This window comes from Haliotis asinina, chromosome 5 (assembly GCF_037392515.1).
Source record: "Haliotis asinina isolate JCU_RB_2024 chromosome 5, JCU_Hal_asi_v2, whole genome shotgun sequence".
In the NCBI taxonomy this organism is placed as follows: domain Eukaryota; kingdom Metazoa; phylum Mollusca; class Gastropoda; order Lepetellida; family Haliotidae; genus Haliotis; species Haliotis asinina.
In genome coordinates, this window is record NC_090284.1 from 16,733,973 (window position 1) to 16,755,852 (window position 21,880).

The 21,880-nt window shown below is 39.8% G+C and overlaps 1 long non-coding RNA gene across 1 annotated transcript in view; it reads right to left on the reverse strand.

Moving 5' to 3' along the window:
- The window catches only part of LOC137283747 (uncharacterized), a 702,566-nt gene that overhangs the window by 431,823 nt on the left and 248,863 nt on the right, over positions 1–21,880 (reverse strand). The gene's annotated exons all lie outside the window — the stretch shown is intronic.

Consider the following 21,880-nt stretch of genomic DNA (forward strand, 5'->3'; position numbering starts at 1 on the left):
ATATATTACACTTTACAACTATGTATGACTTGACGTCTGCTTGTGTTCATCATCTGCTAGACCTTGATACAATGTTCTTATTCTAGCTAAAAAAAATCCTTTTCATACAGTTAAGTGTAGTCATTTTGGTTAAATCTAATATGTCATTGAAAACATCAAGGTACATAAGGTCTTGGAAAATCCATATGTTTATATATGGCAATCCTGTTGAATGACAGTGTTATTTTGACAGTAACAGGGGACTCAAAGGTGTTTGATACACAGATGATAGAACAACTATGATCAAATTCTTACATAATAACAAAGATTCTCACCTTTACAGTACTGCTTGATCATATTTTGAAAATCTTCATACATCTTCTTACTTTTCTAGCAAAGACCAACAACCCAAAACCAATGTTTACCTCTCATAAATCAGCCTTGTGAGTGCCTTATGATATTGAAAATTTTAATAAAGATGTTTGATATGTGTATTTTAGATAACAAAACCATTCAAAATATAATGTATCATGGCACAGATGTGTAAAAGTGATGGATTGTTTTTAAAGATGTTAGTTTATGTCAATGTTTATTTTTTGAGATGTTGTATGGGGCAATTTCATAAACCGAAAATATGTACTTTTTTAAAGATTTTGATGTGAGCAAAAGCGTGACCCACCACAATTTTTTAGGTTTGCATTCTAATTTACTCTCTTCATATGTGGTGAAAAAATTGGGATGGGTCACGCTTTTGCTCACACTTTTCTACCACTCTGAAAATCAGAAAATGTAGGTTTCTAGAAGATATTGTAAAATATGTTAACTTTGAGGTCTTCAAAGAGGAAAACTAACAACACCAAAAACATAAAAATGCAATTGGAGGTAACTTCAACGATTAGTTTAGCTCCTTTTATGCTAAAATTATTGTGTTGTAAAATTTTGATAATCATGACATGTTGTGGGCCAATAATGGCCTCTATCATACCTTGTCCTTTGCGTTTCTTTTGCTGTTCAGTATATGATACAGCTACCAAATACTTGTCTTTACTTTATTTTAGTCAGAATTAAGCATGGACAACTTTCGTTTGCACGGTATTTTAGAATGCATGACAGCCTCCGTATTAAGCTCGAAAGTATTACATTTGCATGACGTGCATATGGCGGTCGCACAGTCCCTGAACCACCTTTTAGCTCTCTACCTCAATTGATTTTCAGCATTTTCGAAATATCTTGTCTTGGTTTTCCCGAGGTTCGATCTTCCACCTCACTTAAGCATTAAGTTTCGATCGCATTTGCTAGGTTCAGAATATGTGCTATTGTTGCGTTAGTACCATGCGTAATTTAATTATGGCTATATTCGTATCATAGTAGTTACATGGCCACTTGTCAGGTAGCGTGGAATGGTACCTCCCAACTGTATTCGTATTTGCGGCAAAAGGCTTTGTAACGAGTTCACAGTTTTTTAGAGTTTTCATTTACCAGATCCATCGGCTTCTATTCTGTTTCTGCCATGGTCTGGGTCGCCAAGATATTTGCCATGATTGTTGTCGCAAACAAACGTCGATCCATACGATTCTTCAGAAAGCATTTAGAAGTTGGTGACGTAATACAGCACATATCTTACGGATACCAACTTCTTGAATTTATGTCTCACGATGTGTCGGAACTTGTTCTAACCCCAACATCAGACTGAACTGAACACTAAGGCTGTTAACACTTGCCGTGACGTCACAATGTGTATGGCGTCACAATGCTGTGACAACATAATTCAAGTTGAAGTGAAAGGTTGTAGCTAAGAGGGCTGACAGAATGAATACGTGCATGTTATGAATATATCAAATATGAATATATAAAATATTATAGCTAAAATGGGAAGAAGTATCCACCAAATACAGTTAAAAATTACTTGTCTTTACTTTTTTAACAAATATGATTTTCAAATAGAAATACAATTATGATTTTTCTACAAGTATGATTTGCGGTCCTTGGTCTTTTCAACTGCTCTCTTTCGCTGGGCAGTTAATGAAATGCTTCTGCAAATGACAATACACTGACAAATAGCGTTACCCTTAAATTGTTGGATTAACATAGAAGTGTACAGATCCAGCTTATGTAAAATTGTTGATTGATTTAGATATGTACAGAGACTTTTTATAAGTGTAGAGAATGTAAAGTAATACTAACAGCAGCACGTACATAGATGTTATTGTTTATACATGGGTGCCCTCGTCAGTTTTTACAATGAGCTTTTTACAATGCGGACGAGGGTATGTTTACACAGAGTGGTTGAGAGGTAAACCCCTTGATCTCTGTTGATCTCGGGCACTAATCTTCTTATGTTGATTCACTCAAGAAGTTTTATTTTGCGCCTAGATTTGAGTGTGTTGCCAGTTGGAGTGATCTGGACTTTTGACAATGTGTTTTGTGAGTGCAGGTTTGAGATCAGCTTTAGCAACTGAAGGTTTATATTGTTTTAGTCTTATGTTGAAGAGCCGACAAGTTTCCCCAATGTAGCTGCTTCCACAATCACAACAAATTTCATAATCATTGACTACCACTCGTATTATGTTGTCATAGCAATGTGACGTCATAAGCATTGTGCCACGGCCAGAGTTAAGCCTTACTGTTCAGTTCAACCTGATGATGGGGCTAGAACAAGCTCAGAAACGTCGCGAGAAATAAATTCAAGAAGTTGTTATCCATAACACATGGTCTGTATCGATCCATATGTTTCAAGGAACTTGCGAGTAAAAAGACCGCCTCGAATACATTCTTTGGTTGAATTTATTTCTACTTCACAGATAAAAATTACCATATGCCCTCGATCTTTTCATGAAACGAATCTTTGTACTAATAGTTGAATTGTTCAAGTGAGTGGCAGTGTTGCAAAAACGTAGCCAAGTCGACCATTCTACCCGTCTTGAACAGTGGAAGGCGGATTCAAACCCCAAGTAAAATTTTAGGCCTCATTGACTATTACCCAATCAAAGGTGTTGGGATTTATATGAAGACTAATGAAGGGGTTGTACAATAGAAGTTTTGCAATATATTCATGTGGCATTACGTTAGTAATACATTATACCTTCTTAAAATATTCACGTATTCAAGTATACATGTATGTGTGCTTGTCTAGGATGGTTTGGAGGTTTGGAATCGCTGGTCTTGAACGTCCGCCACGTTTGAAAAATGGTTTGTGAATAACGACATAATGAATACACATACGGGCACCTCTAAACGACTAAGGACATGATGTATTTACTTTGACAGACTCCATATACACTGTTAATCTGAAGATGAGACGAACTCTGGAGAACAGAACTCTGTACTTAGATGTGGTCCAACCGTTCGACAGTGAAAACGTGACTTCCTTTACTCTGAAAATCATAGCCACGGACTGCTCACCGTCTTTCTACAGCCAGCTGTGTGACAACTCTAGTTTGAACCCCACCTCCATAACACCGTCTAGTCTCATCACAACGATTACAATCCTGGATGAAAATGACAACCCACCTGTGTACCGCCAACCAGTCTTGTCGAAGGGAATACGAAATACCGTGACTCTGGGAAAAATCATTTTTGAACTGGATGTAAGTTATGCGAGTCAGGCGGGATCGACTAGTGGTTAGAACGTTCGGTCGTAATACCAAAGACCTGGGTTCGAATCCCACTTTGATTGCAAGCCAGTTGGGTGTTTGAAGCCACTGTCCTTTGTCCCACGCCGCGATATTGCTTAAATATTGCTCAAAGCGGCGATATAAAATGTATGATGAGTGAGTGCAAGAGTTTGATTTTTCACCGCCTTTAGCAATATTCCAGCAATTTCACAGCGGGGGGCACCAAAAACGGGCTTCACTCACTGTACTTATGTGCGAAATCGACCCCGAGTCTCGAGTACCTAATGAGAATATTTTTTATTTTACATGCTATGGACATTTAAAGAACGAATTATATGTTTGGTCATATATTTCATATTTCATTTCTACTGGATTGTAATTTTAGACCAAGGGTTTTGAAACCACAGACTGGCAATATAGGTTTTAACATAATGAAGATTTTTTGTATTACAGACATTGGTTTACGACCGTGACAGTCTCAAATTTAGTCGCCATGCCTTCTACCGTGTCAACGCAACGGAAGCAGACCCCACCCTCATGACAACATTTAACCCCGTGAAACACCCTATCCCAATTTCCCTGACAGAAAACGGTACAGTTGCCACCAACATGTCATTCTCGGCTGACATGTACGGATTCTTCACCATGCAAGTGGCCGTAAACGACAGCGCGGGGATGGATATGGCGGAAGTAAAAGTAAGTTTCTAAACAAAAAATATACCCGATGCAATGCTACTTTTCGATTTACCATATGTACTCATGTTTTGTAGGTTATTATATTGACCTGTCTTTGCGTGTGTTTGTGATAAATGTCAGCGGAGGTATACGATGCATTCACATTTTCCCAAGTAGATTCTTTAAAGTAACGATATCGCACACTTCCCACATATTTTGTCTTATATTACACATACCGGGGCATATTCACTCAGGTCACGAGTAGGTCACGATCCTACAAGTGTATGAAGCTAAAATGGTATGATAGCTGATTTGATGGTTTGAGGCCCAGCTAGCTCAAATGTTAATGTCTTCAGATTTTCATCATTGCTGACTTCCAAGTATTGAAGATCACATTCCTGCAAAGTATCGATGACGTATTAAGGATACAGGACGATGTGTTGAGGTAAGAGAACCAGCACATTAAGAGGGACCTCGTAAGAACAACGTAAATGTTGCTGCTGAAATGCAATGCATGTATTTTGATTAAAGAAATAATCCCACAAAAGGGGAAAAGGAAAATTAGTATATGATGTTATAATCATTTAAGACTTTACTTAAGTTGGCTGGATGGTTTAGCCTAGTAGTTAAAGCGTTCGCTCGTGAAGCTGAAGACCTGGGTTCGATTCCTCACATGGGCATAATGTATGAAGCCCATTTCTGGCGTCCCTCGCCGTGATATTGTTTGAAACGTTGCTAAAAGTAGCCTTTAACTAAATTAGTTTGGGATGGAAATGGGTTACTGCTTAAGGCTCACCATTTTATAATATCGAGTGTTGTCATGTTGACCAATAATAAACGTAAGATTGTCATACTAACAGTTATCCTAACCCCAAAGCAAGACTTATGTGTCAAACGTTCTTACCCACGCTTGCCATAAAAGGCGACTGTGCTTGTTGTGAGAGGCAACTAACGGGATCGGGTGATCAGCCTCGCTGACTTGGCTGACACATTTCATCCTTTCCCAGTTACGCAGATCGATGCTCATGCTGTTGATCACTGGATTTACTCGTCCAGACTCTATTATTTACAACCGCCGCCACATAACTGTAACATTGCTGAGTGCGGCGTAAAACTAAACTCACTCACATTATTTGGGGTTTATGACTTATGTATATAAATTGTTTCCAATCTTTAACCAGGGACATGAGCAACGCCACGGGGTATACGTTCCTCACCAATGACGACGTTGCGTCTCACCTTGACGCGGATGGAAATATACAGCCCTACCAGTGAGTGATATTAGGCCCACGTAATAAATTCAGTTCGATACGTTATGAAATTTGATCTTCTTAAAAATATTTGTTATTTACATTCTTAATAAGGTGAATCGTGTATTTGAAGGAAAAACCAAGACAGAGTACGTTCGATACGTATGAAAATGACGTTTTGCTATGTAATGAGACCATCAACTCCATAATGCATGGTGAAATAGTTCTATGCTTAATCTAACATTTTGCTTCCAGCTCAGACATGTACGTACATGCAGTAGATCCTGCGACTGGTGAAATATTGGATGCTGAAAACACTAGACGGTAAGTGTGAAGGTCGGCGCAGTGTGCGTCTATCGCTGGCCCGCTGGCCCGTAGCAAGTAAGAATCAAATCGGGCTAGTAAATTTCCACAGTCACTGGCTCGGTAGTCCAGTGCATTTTCATGATGTCATTTTGTAAATATATCACCATCTCCGACTTGCAAGCCATGCAAGAGCATGGCTTGATAATAATGCAACAATGATGAATCGCGTGTTATGCTGACATTATCTTATTCTTATCTATTTTAGTGTGTAATCTCTTACATTAACATTTCGCGCTAGTGGTCTGTTTTAAGGACTAGTAACCTTCTAGCATAGCTTCCACATGTTATGCTGATAATATCATATATTGTCATCTATTTTAATTTGTAATCTCCTGGTTAGTTTCTACATTTAAATTTCGAGTGAGTGCGCAGTCTAAGTAAACTTCGTCTCAGTGTATTTCGTTACACTACACCACTGAGTCTAACAAAACCTAGTAGAAGGTCGCGTCAGGTAACTTTTCACCAATCAATGACAGTCCAATCACATGCAAGACGGTTAAATAGATTTAACCAATCAGACAACGGCTACTATTTAGGGATCGGAGGGACTTTCAAAATATTCAGGTCACCGACACAGATCTCTCCACAAACAAAAATCAGCATTTAACACAGTTATTTGACCAGCTGTATATACGCTTTGGGGGTTCTGTTGACATGGTTACCATTAGCTAATATATCCGCAAGATAACATCCTTGAATATTGTCAAAAACACTATTTCAGCGACTGTTTACTCACCGTTGCCATGGCAGTACGTACGCCGTGTGCATCTCCCGGAAGCGATCGTACGCTAAATAGCATTCGGAATCTTTCGGGTACGAACCTTTTCGAGATAAAAAGTTCATAAGGGATGTGCGAGTGTGCACTTTCGCGATTTGGTAAGCTGTGTTCTGATTGGTCAGTCTCAAAGGTTACCTGACGCGACCTCCCATAAGGTTTTGTTAGACTCAGTGGTGGAGTGTAACGAAAAGTACTGAGGACAAGTGTACTTAGACTGAGTGAGTGCGTTAATTTAAGGGCTAGTAACTTTCAAGCAAAGCTTGCCCGACTGGTTTGAAATATCGAGAAATATCGCATGTAGGGTGAACTTGCAGATACGTGTATACAATGGATATGAAGACTTATAGCAATGATAATTATGATAATTATTATGATGATTAGTGATCGTCAACGGTGATGAATCAAAAAATGCTTAAATCAGTTTTTCTTTTTAAATAATTGTTTAATAATCAATTTTAATCCTCCATGCTGAACACTGAGGAAAATCATGTATAACCGATTTCTTCAGGATATTGATTGATAAGGTTATACTAATGCGCTGTGGCTACACCTATATCAGCGGGTTTTGTTCACAGGATTATCGACAGAAATCAAGCCCTTGGATCTAAACTCATTTCCAACTACAAAGTAACACAAATAGGGGTAAGATATCTGTACCTTGTCTTAATCTGAAACATATGTAATTCTGTAATTATAAGGACGCTTACACCAATTTAATGCCCAACACTCGATGTGACTATCACTGGAATCCGATTGGCTTGGTTTTGAGATGACGCACCATTGACTACAAAGGAGTATTCTGTAATACCAACTCAGTTCGCCTATTCTGCATAAATGAATATCTATGAAGTACCATATTTGTATAACTAATGCTGTATTGTTTATGAGAAAGCGCAAGATAAATCAAATGCTTATGGACCATTTACAGTGTGTAAGTAAGTGACTTTGGAAGCATTATGACGGCGGGGAACACCGACAATTGGCTTCACATATTGTACCCACGTGGGGAATCGAACCCGGCGTGACGAACGAACGCTTTAACCACAAGGCTACCCTACCGCCCCGGGCCATTTAGAGCTTCAATTATGTGTCCATTTCCTGAGGCTCTGCACAGATAATTTGGAATTTTCGTTTTCTACCAGGAAGCCGATGCTGCCGTTGCTAAGCGCGACGACAGCGAGAGGCGAATGTACATCCTCATTGCCATCGTCGCCCTTCTGAGTTTCACCCTACTCCTTCTAATCTACATCTCCTGTAACAGGATCCGGAGGTCAGAATTCATTTGCTTATCACATCTATGTAACAGGACACCTGGTTAACTATTCTCGATCGTTCGTAGCCCTACGAACTTCTTAGGCCTATTCTTAACACATAGGGTACGATCAAAGTTACGAATTCTTAAGGCTACGAACGTTTCGAGAATACGAGCCCAGTACACTATAACAATTAAACGCTTCACTTTGCATGAATGTTGTGATCCCAATAAATAAATGTGTCACTAGACTCCGGTTGGACACCATTTGTAGTCTTGCACAAACTGTGAGACGTAACAGTAACAGTAATCAGAATCTTTGAAAGACAGTTAGAAGTGGAACACATAGGAAAATCAGGATATATGGATGCCGAGGTCTTTATTGTGAACAACACGACTTTTGGCAGGGTACGCCTCACCTGATGAAGGAGCAAGCTGGCACGCCGAGACGTCATGAAAGCCGAATGTATTAGATTTTTTAGCTAGCTCGTGGATCGCCTGACTGGTTGGTTTGTTTGCAGAACGCTGTCAGATAGTGGGAGTACTGCATCCGGCATCGGATGGTCGAGGCTTAGTTTTTTACGCAAATAATGTGACTGTCTGGTGGTACCTTTAGGATATACTTGTCCTTTTTAAGGGGCATATTCAGTGGTATTTTGTGGTTCACTTACATAATGCGCACTGCTGTGTTGCCCTTTACACCCAATTAAATTTGCTTGTGTATATTCAGGACTGGCTATTCATTTACATTGTATTTATGGTTTCACTTCAAAGTGAATTGGCAGAAAAATACCAGATAGGCCAGGTAGGTATGGTATTAGAAGACTGACTGACAGTTATTTCTACGATAGCCAAGACATGATATTGAATGTTCCATTTCAATGACTTTTGAAATATTATGTTAAGCTATCCTTTCGGCTCAATATTGATGTTTGCACTGGAATCAAATGTTCCCAATATGTCTTCTTTCTGGATAGGAAAGACAGTTCGTCCCACTGAAGTGAACATGTTTTAGGACTGATTGTGCCATATTTTCTTTTGTTTCATAGATATAAGCGGAAATTAAAGGCAGCAACGATTGAAGTGAAAGGTAAATACATGGATGCTTATATCAGTAGAATATCAGAGATTCTTTGTCATAACAGACGAGGGAAGGCTTAAAGCTCGGAGATAAGCTATGGTGTGGACAGTCTTTGTCCTGTTGATCGGATATGATTTTTTATCATAACCCTTCCGATATCCACACATGTATTGTCTGGTCAATCTTGCTGGAGACGTGACTCCTAGCATAGAAACAAACCGTTGGCATCAGGTAGCACTCAGGCTTTAAAGAGTTTACTGTCCCAAATGTTTGAATACCGAGGATGTTCAATACGGAAGGCTGAGGGTGGTAAATCCAGGGTGTAACCATTGTTACAAGTCGGTCCTATAAATCAAACGATACTGCTTCAAACCGAAATATTTCCTCTCGATTTGGTACTTTGGCGTTTCTGGTAAGAGACTGCCTTGGATTCATAGCGTTGACACATGGCGTGTCGAGTACCTTACAAAGAATGAAACTTTCGTTAAAGATACGAACATGATAAGTTTTGTGACCTCATCCATCCATCCATCCATTCATCCATCCATCCATCTAAACTATCCATTTCAGCTCTCTATTTCCTTCTTGAACCCCGCCGTCTTATTCCTAATAATTTCTGGGGATTGACATATTGACACACTTAGTTAACACATGTCATGCGGGTAAGAATTGATCTTCAGCAACCAATTCTTGTCGTAAGAGGCGACTAACGAGTTTTCATCGTCAGGTTCTCTGACCTGGTCGACACATGTCATCGTATCCCAGTTGCGGCGATCGATGCTCAAACTGTCGATCACTGGTTTGTCCAGTCGAAACTATTTACAAGCCGCCACCATATAGCTGGAATATTGCTGAGTGAGGCATAAAACTTAACTCTCTCAATATTTTAAGGCAACATCTTCAGGGAAAATATATATGTGCAATATTTGCTTCATCCGTGTACTTGATGTTTCAGCTCCAAAATATGAAGAACCAAAGGAGAATGGCGTTGTAAAGTAAGTGCCACGTGATTTTGTATTCAGTTATGCGTGATAAAACGTTATTAAACAAACCAGTTGGATAATGGCGACTTGTGGTTCCCAGCACGTAATCAACAGACAAACACCTGCATGTTTAGGGTATATGTGTTTGTCTTTTAACGACCCACTGGGCAAAATCTCAGGCGACGTAAGAGTCGTCTGTAGATTTTCGAGTACATACCAGACAATCCAATGGTTAAAATCATGACTATCATTTCAACAAATGAGAAAGGATGACAGACGTTATCCATGTCAGGTAATCCGAACAAATTAATTGCCTCTTGCAACAATCATCAGGTGCTGAAGATCAGTTGTATCTTCACGAGTCATACCTGTATATAAATGGTGCATTTGTGGTAAAGAGAGATGGTTTGAAAAATGACAATTTGCATAGAGCATCACGGATCGAGCAGCCGTGAAGATCCGGGTTTGAATTAATTTCAAGCAACCTATGCTTCTCGTAAGAGGCGACTGACGGATCCGATGGTTAGACTCGCTGGTCAACTCATGCTTCCCGTAAGAGGCGACTGACGGGATCCGATGGTTAGACTCGCTGGTCAACTCATGCTTCTCGTAAGAGGCGACTGACGGGATCCGATGGTCAGACTCGCTGGTCAACTCATGCTCCTCGTAAGAGGCGACTGACGGGATCCGATGGTCAGACTCGCTGGTCAACTCATGCTTCTCGTAAGAGGCGACTGACGGGATCCGATGGTTAGACTCACTGGTCAACTCATGCTTCTCGTAAGAGGCGACTGACGGGATCCGATGGTCAGACTCGCTGGTCAACTCATGTCATCGTATCCCAGTTGTATAGATCGATGCATGTGCTGTAAGTAAGTGAACTGTCTGGTCCAGACAAGATTATTTACAGTTGCGTGCGTCTTGAAACTCAACCCACTCGCTCATAAATCAGGTTAGAAGAACCATTTAATTGCGTTTCGGCATACACGTACACCGGTGCGCACTGTTGTTCATGATATCAATCACAGGGTCGTCTGATCCAGATTTGTTTACTTGCAGGCCTACAGTATGTAGCTAAATATTTCAGCGGTGTAAAATAACACAGGACTATACCGTTGCTGGTGTTACAAGCTATTGTTTTCTTTCAGCTTCAATCCCCTCTTCAATAAGGACATCGCCATGAATCAGGAGATGGATACAACGAGGTGAGAGGGTACAGAATGAATTGGTGGATGTACGGGTGGGTGGCATGTTTGTAAGTGAATGGATGGGAAGAAAGGGAGTAAGGCTAAACACCCCATTTCCCAGTGTTCCACAGTAGTGGACTCCAGAAATGAGCTTTATTCGTTTTTGTCACCGAGGCCAATGGAAGCTGGACCTTTGGTGTGACGAGTCACTCTTTGTTCACAAACACAACCACCACTCCCGCTCTGTTTGAATTACGACTGGGATGGGTAATCCGGATACCCGTGGCGGATGGGTAATGAGTCCCAGTACCCGGACCTGTTGTGGTTATGTGAATAATAGATTAAACAATGTATTACGTTATTCTTTCATGATTAAACTGTTGAAGTGTCTTTGAAGATGTCCATGTAATTTTGCACCCACCTGTTTTGAATATGACCCGTGGTTACGATGTTGCAAAACTCCAAATTGTGGCCTCCGACGTGAAAAATATATCGCCATTTCTTACAAATCTGAGGAATTAACATAGCATGTGTCTGGGTAGGATAGTGTGTAGGGGTGGGGTACACGGGTTCAAACATTTGGACCCGTCAAAGGCCTAACTGAAATATCGTTATGATGAGAGGAAAATGATAAAGAAAAGGTATCTCTTGCTTGAACGTTGCTTCCTTTAAAACTAAGGAGTTTCACAACAGTCCTTTGTCAAACATTTATGTAATATGGTATATGATATAGTTCTGTGGAACTGTCTGGATTGTTGATACCCCTGTGTACTTTACGTGGAACCATTAATGACTGCGACCAGATGCCGCAAGTCTTGATGCAGTCGTAAAGTTGCAACGTTCCTCTTCCCCAGCATTGCGTCAGGCGACTCGTTGGACAACAATATGGTCCTCGACGGTAATACCGCAAAGGAGGAAGATGAACAGGAGTTCACAGTCAACTTCTTCGACGATAAACAACAGATCCGTTACAGCAACAACGCTCTTGGCGAGGTGCTGCGCCAGTACGACTTCATTGACGAGGAAATGGGGACAAGGAGACACGACGTGGGGGATTCAGCAAGCTCCAGCTCTGAACAAGGAAGTCCGAGAAAGATGGTGATGGGAAGAGACGTAGATTTAGGGGACGTCAATGATCTGGAATCGACAGATATTTGAGAAGTGTCTTTGATCAGTGAACTGAATTGAATACAACAGAGACACACTCGTGAAGGAATAGATGTTGTGAAACTTCAGCAACATCTGAAGATTTAGGAGACGTCACTGACCTGGAATCGAGAGATATCTGAGAAGTGTCCTATCTGTGAACTGAACAGCAGACAACAGAGTGACACTCAATGAGTAATACATTCTGTGAACCTTCAACAACTGAAGCTACTTTTCTTCGGTATACTCTTTTATCTGTTCCCATATTGGCCCGTTCGATCCTGTTAAAAACGTGATCATGTGATTAATTCATTATTCCGGACATTTGCATACCCGGAGTGTTTGACAATGCCTTTTAGTGTTTGACGATTAACTGTCCCTGGGAGATTAATGTGTTTCATTGTGTGTGAGATATTGTAAATAAGCAGTCAAATGTCCTTGCCTGACCGAGAAGTTGTTAACTGTTTAGGTTTTAGTATTTCATCACATTACTGACACTAAGTGTTGTCTAAGTGAAAGGTTGTGTGTTTTTAGATTGTTTTTGTTTAGTTTACTTCATGGTTACCGATGTTCATCAATAGCCAATCGTTAATATACACGTGCATGTTGCTGTCATCACCATATCAAATTGTCATAATAATTTAATTGCTTTAATTTGTACATTTATACTTATGTAATTCGTCGTTGATAGACTAATGTGAATTTACGTTCTATGCTGTCGATCAGCACACAAACATAATCACTTTATTCTTTTTTGCAAATGTATGGTGTAATTTATCAACCAATGACAGAATGGAATTACAGCAATATTCTTCATCTGTAGGTACAAATTGATGCAAAGGAAAGAAAACTGTATTGTACATTAAGATGAAATCAAAAGATGCTATTTTTGTGAGCTTTTGAGATGTTGTGCAATATGATATAATCGCCAAGCAGTATTCAGATGACACAGAAGCAGTATTGTGACGTTGGTACATGTATTTTTAACATGTTATTGTTTACATTTGAACATTGTAACGTCATGCATATCAATTGTTAATCTATAAGAAGTCATGCCTGATCGTTATCATTCATCTCCACACTGTTGTTTTTTGTTGTTGACGTTTATCCGAAACAGTGTGATATGATAACATCGTGTGTGTACATGACAGAATACAGTCAAACTGGTCGCAGTCTACAGAAGACATCAATAAATTATTTTCATATTTTTTATTTTCTTAAATTATCTCACCGATGAAACTTGGGCGCCAGGGGGAGGTAATACATTCATCGGCTGAGCCGTAGATGTATCCTGAGTGTAGTGGAGATATATACTATGTAGTGGCGTATATACTGACGATATCGAGGACGATATAGGCAGTGTACGTTAACGTTATGTCATATAGGTACTTCGACTATTCGTGGCAAATATACCATTAGCGGAACAAACCTACTTGCTTGATACTTTCATAAATTCAAACGAACAGTTGAAACAGGATTTGGTATAACCTTTGATTCTGTTGGTTTTGAACTGAATCGCAGAGAATTATTCTGCTGAAGATCGAAATAGGTAAAAATGTGCCGACAGGTGTTTATGTATTTTGCACGCCGGTTGAGTTACATGATATTTAAATATGAAATGTCGGTTGCCATTGTAAAATTGTTTATTCACATGTATGCATTGATGAGGTAACATATTTGTGAACTTGCACCATTTGATATTTGATCAAGGTATTAAGTACTACAGACTTAACGCAGAGGACCAAGGAACTCACCTGAAACCTTGAACTGAATGTAGATGTGCCCCGTCTCAGGCTCCAATAGGTTAGCTTAGAGCATCACAAGGCTCTGAGTCCAGTAATTGTTATTTAAACCATCTACAGTGGAAGCTGTCTAAACCGACACTCCTTGGGACTGAGTAAATAATCCAGTTTAGACAATGTGTCGGATTGTAGAGCTGATGATGAATTACAAGTCATAGATGGGACTGAGATTTTATGCCGGTGTTGACAACCTGTTGGATTGGACAGATGCTGGTTTTGACAGCTTCCACTGTACATTTATGAAGGCTGTTATTTAGAACATGTTGGTTGATCAGACACATGGCCTCTTCATAGCCATATATGCAGAAAGGTGGTATGTAGCTATCTTTCCTGACTGACTGCTATGTAGGGATAAATTAAGAACTAGCGGTTTCGAATAATTTAGCTAGCAGTACAAATACCAATATGAGCGTGTACAGTACACACAACACACACACGTGCATGCATGTAGTAAACTTTTATACGATCCTGGACAATGATCCATAAAAGATTCACCTCAAAATGGCAGTTTCACAATCAACATCTGTAAGGCGGCGACCCTTACGAAATGGAGTCGACAATTCATGGCTGACAGCACTGGTTATATGGCGCCCACAATGTGCAATCAGACAGATGAAACACTGTGACCACTAAATCATCAGTTCAGAATGTTCCAATGACATTCTCAAAGTGACCAGGCAAATGGCCAACCAATATCATAATCATATTTGGTTTGTTAAGTTTTCAGAGTAGTACAGTGTCTGCCAAAAATCACTGAACAGGGATATATTCTTTGTGTTTTCTTCTTTAAAGGTACAATGTCACGCTCCTCCGACAATATTTTGGTCTAGGATATAATAACAATAATAATAATAAGGGTATACATATAGGGACATATGCACTCACTTTAGCTTCCTATTGGTACAAACATTTGCTTGAAGTCCATAAGTGAAACTTCGATTCGAACAGCTTCCAAACAAATAACACTTGCCATACATCGAAAACTGCGGTGTTGTTGGTGTTTGGCGAAGTGGACTAAATCATATGTTGCGTTATAGGATATTCGTAAGGAGCGTTACAAGGGCCATAACTCTGTGGGGTTCGGTCGATAGAGGGCGCGAGAGTCGATTTAATGCAAAGTTGCACTAATTCATTTAATTTTTATCTTTTTAACTTCACATTATAATCTTAATACCGAATGTATTTTCCGGAAATAAAGTATATGGTAGCTTGCTCATTTTACAAGTTCGGCGTGATGGTGTGGTTAACGCGTGGTCAATCAGAAACCTGAAGTAAATGTAAAACGCCCTTCTGATGTGTTCATGCCATCATCTGTCGCTTGTGTAATTTGACGGTGAAGTCCTTCCTTCTGGTTCACTGGAATGAGTTATACGAAAACTGTCCGCTGCTGCTGACGTTGGTGTAGAAGTTCCTCGCTTTCTCTCTCAATGAAGATATACTGCATCTCAACTGTACCTCTCTGGAGAAAGGCCAAGCTCCAAACACTGTGTTAGGGATGCGCTGTAATGATTCTGGTGAATTGAGAACAGGAGGCATGACTTGTAAGTACGGGCTGGAGGTCTTTACTGATGCTGTGGTGGAGTTTGAGCTGTCACTGGCGTGATGATCGCAGCATCCAAGCTCCCGGCAGCCTGATGACCTCTGCTGTTTCCTCCACTTGGCTCGGCGGTTTTGGAACCAGACCTGCAAAATCATCAGCTGGTGGTTGAGTCAAACAGTCATGACGTCTACAATACATGAGACATCATAATTATTAAAACAGCATCAATAATGACAATAGATTCGATCTAACGTCAGATTATGCAGAAACAATTTTGTAGATATTAAGTCGTTCACAGGTCACGAGGTGGACATAGTACCCCTTATCATGGTCCAATACGCATGCTTCAAACAGTTCAAAATTAACAATGAGGTGTTCGGTAAGATAAATACGTATGTAGTTCACTGATCTCCTCGGGCCCAGGGAACATAAACAAACATCGAGGGTACATGAAGCCATAGGCCCTGTGGGACCAATGAACTACAGTCTTAGCGAATCAGAAAACGATTTTTATGTGTGAGGTAAGATAAGTATTTATGTAAGTTCTTGCTCCACTTGCAATTTGTGACTATATGCCGATACAAAGTGTTCATGATACCCAAAGGTTTAAAGTGTTCACGATGAAAGCATGGGCTCTGTTTCCATAATGGGTACAATGTTTACTATTCAACGCACATTTCTCATATTAACGCGGCAATTTATTTACACCATGAAACAATCCCAAAACAAAGGTCACTTCATGGCATCAATAACAAGTAACTTCAGTTACGTAACAGTTATTGAGGAACGTAGGCATACGAATTCGCATGGTTTCAAATTGGTTATAAAGATCTTGAACCGAGTACTGACCTGCACTCTAGCCTCTGTCAGTTCCATCCTGTATGCTAGGGCTTCACGCATGAAGATGTCGGGGTAATGAGTCACCCTGAAGGCTCGCTCCAGTTCCTCCAACTGCCACGCGCTGAAGTTGGTCCTCATCCTGGCGCGGTGTTGGGTGAGAGGCGGACCAGCATCTGCAGCAGCGACGTTCAACGCTGATGCATCTGTGAGTAAAAGAGTGTTGTTTTATGACGCACACAGAAGAACTGCGTCAACAAAAGTCAACGGCGAAAAACACCAACGCGGCGATGGTGCGATCGGACTCTTTCAGCAATGGCCACGTATTCCCTGTTTAATTGACCACGTGCCTCTGACCTCATCCTTCGTCTTCCTGTCATGGAACTCCCCAAATTGAAGGTAAGTTCAACACCATCCCCTTTGTAATGTCCTCTATAACAAAACTGTATTACATCCTTCGGACATATATAAACATAGAGTCATCTCTTTTTGCATGAAGATTGGGTAAAACTCACTGTAAGTTATTTCAAGAAACCAACAAATCCAGGGACAACAGCAAATGTCCTCAGTTAACAAGTGCAATGGAAGTATTTTCAGAATTCCACAAGATGACTTTTCATTACAGTATTAGCACGACACTTTCTATAGATCCCTAATTAAAAATCAAGATGTTAAAGTTAGAATATCCTGAGGCCACGATTATGTTTCAAGGTTTCGTCCGCACAACACCCATGCTCGTATTTTTACCAAAGCAATCGGCGTCCGAGATCTGCAATCCCATCAGGGTCAGTTCAAACGCGAAAGGGACGGTGGGGTGACCTTGCGGTTAAAGCGTACGCTCGTCACCGGTCTCGATTTTCTGAGGCTCATTCATGGTGCCCCTACCTTAGATACTACTGGACTATTGCTGAAACGGCGTAAAACCATATGCACACGCACGTGAAGCCTGATGTAACTGGAAAACTGTTGAAACGGTGTTAAATGTTAACTCATTTTCTAGGTCCCCTAAACATGGGATTATTCTTGAACTGATACGGCTGACCCTTATTCTTATCTTCTTCCAAAAGTAACTTAATTACACAAATTCATTTGGCATTTTGATAGGGTCAAAGACATTTGAAGGCTCTGTCTTGCATTAACAATATGTAAATACCGAATTCAACAACTTCTTGTTATAATTATTATTGTAATTATCGTTTTTATTGGAATTTTAATATGATTTCTAGGCAATAGTTTTATCTGAGAATAGCGCTTATCATGTCCGATGATATGTTCAGGTATTATTACAATGTAATCGTGACGGCGCGGAACTTTGCTGACGATAGTTTTACGGCAGTGCATCTGACACAGTCCTTATTAAGCTGAGACATTTCTGAATAACAGACACAAACATAAGAAGTGTTGCGTATCAGTCAGAATATGTAATCAAGCAATGCGTGTCTTGGAGATATCACTGAATTTGAAACTTGGTATTTCAAATGTTCCGGCCTATCAAATCTACAGGAAACAATCACACAACGTGCTATTTTACTTGGACCTGTTCCAGTCATTTCTTAGATTGGGAAGGAATGTTTAAAATGTACAGCAAAATAAAACACCACATATCTGCTAATACGGCAGTGGGTGGACTTTGTTCCATCTATAGATGTATTCAAATCATCAATATGTACAATGACCAATCAGATGCAGTGAAACGCAGAATATAATGTCCAATTCTACATTGTCGTCTATTACACAACCCACTGATCATGTGGAAGTCAAGACGATGTTTAACATTAATTTTACTGATAAATAATTCAACACAATAATAATTCAAAACCAAACTTCATAAAAACGTGCAACTCAGCAAGGCACATCAAAAAGAAATACCTTAGAATTCTCGAATAATGGTACCATATTAAAGATGCGACTAGTTGTGATCTATTTCAATATATTTATAACAAGAGTTATACCTCTTTCTTCAGTTTCCTCGGAATTCCACAATCATGTATCACATTTTTAACACTTCATTCCAAACTTATCACACACCTCTACACAGTTCCGAACAACAACATCACCATCACCACCACCACCACCATCATCATCATCATCATCATCATCAACAACAACAACAACAACAACAACAACAACAACAACAACAGCAATGAATATCTGAATGTCATCTCACCATTTTTTACTGATGCTTCCAGACAATGATCAGTGGCGTTGTCCGTTCTTCCCTCAAACGATTTGCCCAAAATTCGATCAATTCCGAAACTTAAAGAAGCCGACTCAACAAACTTTCTATCGGTCATCCTCTGGTATGAGAACATATGAGACTGACTTCTCTTTCAGTCTCCAGTTATACACATCCGGAGCGCCGTTACCATGTTTGCAAGACGTCATGCATCTTAAACAAACCTCTACCTGGAATCACAACATTAATTCGCCGCGGTTCATGAGATTAATTTCATCAATTTCATTTAGGTCAATTTTGTTATTTAATTTCACTTCTCCGTTAATGTTCATATGATTTTATATGCAAACACGAGCAGTCTCGGCTGGTCACGTGGTCTTTGGAGAGAGCCTACCTTTGGTCAAGTTCCCACCGGGGTCCCATTCATCTTCATCTTCTCGCCACTAAGGAACTGGGCAATGTTGACACGGGCTATGCAGTGCCACGTACTAATTAAGACGGCCCGGTACTGCTGTTGACTTATGATCAGCTAATACGACAAACATCTGAATTATTAGATAAGCATGGGAAAATTGCTTCCTAATTTCACCTGCAGTTGCCGCTTTTACGAGATTCATTATACTAGAGATACGGACATTGAAGACAATCAAATAAGCACCAAATCCGGCGTGTGTGATTTTTTCGAATTAGTTCAGGAGAGATTATATTTTGGCATATTGATGTTTCGAAGCCTGCAACCACACTATCAGTTAACCCCGCATTAGAATGCAATTACAAGAGCCCGGACGCATGAAACGGATGCATATCTCGGAATTACTCCGTCATGTTTTGAAAAAAATGGAATGAAAATATTGACATAATGCCGACCTTTCATCTAACTGGCATTTCGTCACTTGTGGCTTGGAGTTGCCTCGATCTGAGGATTGGAGAGCATTATTCTCAGGATTTAGGAGCATTGTGTAAGGATTTAAGATCAGATTTCCGTGACTCAGGGCGTGAGAGGTTTCTGTTTGTATGTTTCTCTGCATGGATTATAGGTTCGAATCTCATGTCATGCTTTTAGGTTGGTATGTATATAACCGTGCTTTTCCCCAAACTGTAAACGTCTGAAACATCATGACTGTACACTTTCATAGATCGGGAATACATTTGACGTAATATCGGGTGCATAATCTAAACACTGAGAGACCGGGACTCGCTGAGTCGTAATGAAATGATCAAAGGTTCTATTTTAGCTGCATGTATACGAAATGAAATTGTTACGGTTCAAAGTCAAATGCCATTATGATTTGATTATGATGAGAAGAGTTAATGGTCAGGGTAGGTAACTGTGGTCGACCCGTGAAGATCCAGGTAAGAATTGACCTTCAGCCACCAATGCTTGTCGGAAGAGGCGACTAACAGGATTGTATGGTCAAGATAGCTGACTTGGGTGACACGTGTCATCGTAACCCAAATGCGTAAAGACCTCATCCAGGGTTTAGTGATTAAAGGGTTGACCTTTGAGCGGAAGGTCGGGGTTCGATCCCCATCAGCGTCAAACCAAAAGCCTGTAAAATATGGTAAAATATGTTGTTCCCTGCCTATCGTTCGGCATTAGTGGGTAAAACAAGGACTGGTCGTTTCAGAGTCAGTATAATGTATCTGAGTGGAGTGTTTATGCTTAACTGTAGCATGGTATGACAGTGAGCTAACACAATAAAAACCATAAAAACAGCTTATACCTTGTCTAGTACAAGCAGCCACACAACTTTGCACGTCGTCATATGAGCGAAATATTCTTAAGTGTGACGTTAAACCCTTTTTAACCTCACCAGTTACGTAGATCCAAGATCATGCTGTTGATCATTGAATTAAAGTTACTGCCACGTTACCTTTAAACTAACCTTTACTCATATACAACCTCCAAAGCATGAATTTTGAGCAAATGTTCGCCATCGGACAGGCCCATCCGTGAGGTCGTTTAAATTTTGAAATTTCGAACAAAGGCTCTTTTTAAAAAAACAACCATATACTCATGACAGTGGCATTATGAATTTTGTCAAATGTCTTATCAAAAACTGGACTATACTGTGTCTGAACTTCTAAACATTTTTGGTTTCCGTGTTTAGGTAGTATTTTCTTCATGCCTACGTGTCACGTGTTTTCGACAGAATTCAACCACCTAGCATATGCATGGAGATTTTAATGTTGCGATCCTGATAAAAGCGTCTTTAAAATCCACTCTTACAGTGTGAATCAGTATAATCATCAGTATCATTGCACAAGTGTACTAGTACAGTTAGTTCCCCTTGACTATTGTCAGCGCAGGGGGTGTGCATGAGATAGGGGACTTCTCACACAGGATGCATCTAAAGTGTTAAGGTTTCTGCAAGGTAAAGCGAGCTTACAGAGCACAAATTGTGCCAGTTATATTTTGATGACAATTAATTTACAATTAATGTCAGATAAAAAATTGTACAGACAAGGGTTGCTTATGGATGACAACGTTGAAAAAACAACACAGAAATTGGCATTCGTAAAACGTATCTTTTAGCTTAGTTACTAACTTTAAAGATATCATTCAAACAGTCCACACATGACTCAAAATTTGGAATATTGGATTTACAAAAATGATAAAATGCAAATGATGAAGCCAAGTAGGAAACAGATGAAGAAAGAGAAATTAAGGGAAAAAGTGACAATTTATTTCATTCCTTTGGAAAGTTTCATCTGTATGCAGTGGCAATGCCTAGCGATATGCTCGCAAAATGTAATATCCCACACTGCTTTTGAATGGTATATTATCGTTTCACGTGATCCTTTTTCGCACGTTTATTTATTTTACTTAAAACAAGAGAACTAACGAGAACAGATTTAACAGGTAATTTCAGGTGCACCCCTCCTTGTTAATTAATATTAAACCTTAAGTCTAAACTAACAGATCACATCCACTTTGGTTGATGAACTTGGTGCGTCCAGTTGTTGCCATTGTTAGGAATGGCTGGACAAGACAAAACGGTGAAAGATACTGTAATCTCGCCGACAATACTGTATTGTGCATTCCCATACCCCAGCTGGGGATGAATTCTGATCTGGAATAACTAATACAGTGCACATTTCCAGTCCGGTATCCATTTAATGTGTCCACGCCGTGATACTACTGGAAATATGTTAAAAGCGACCTAAAACTAAATTTAAATTCTCTCTCTCTCTCCACAAAAAAAAAGAGTTA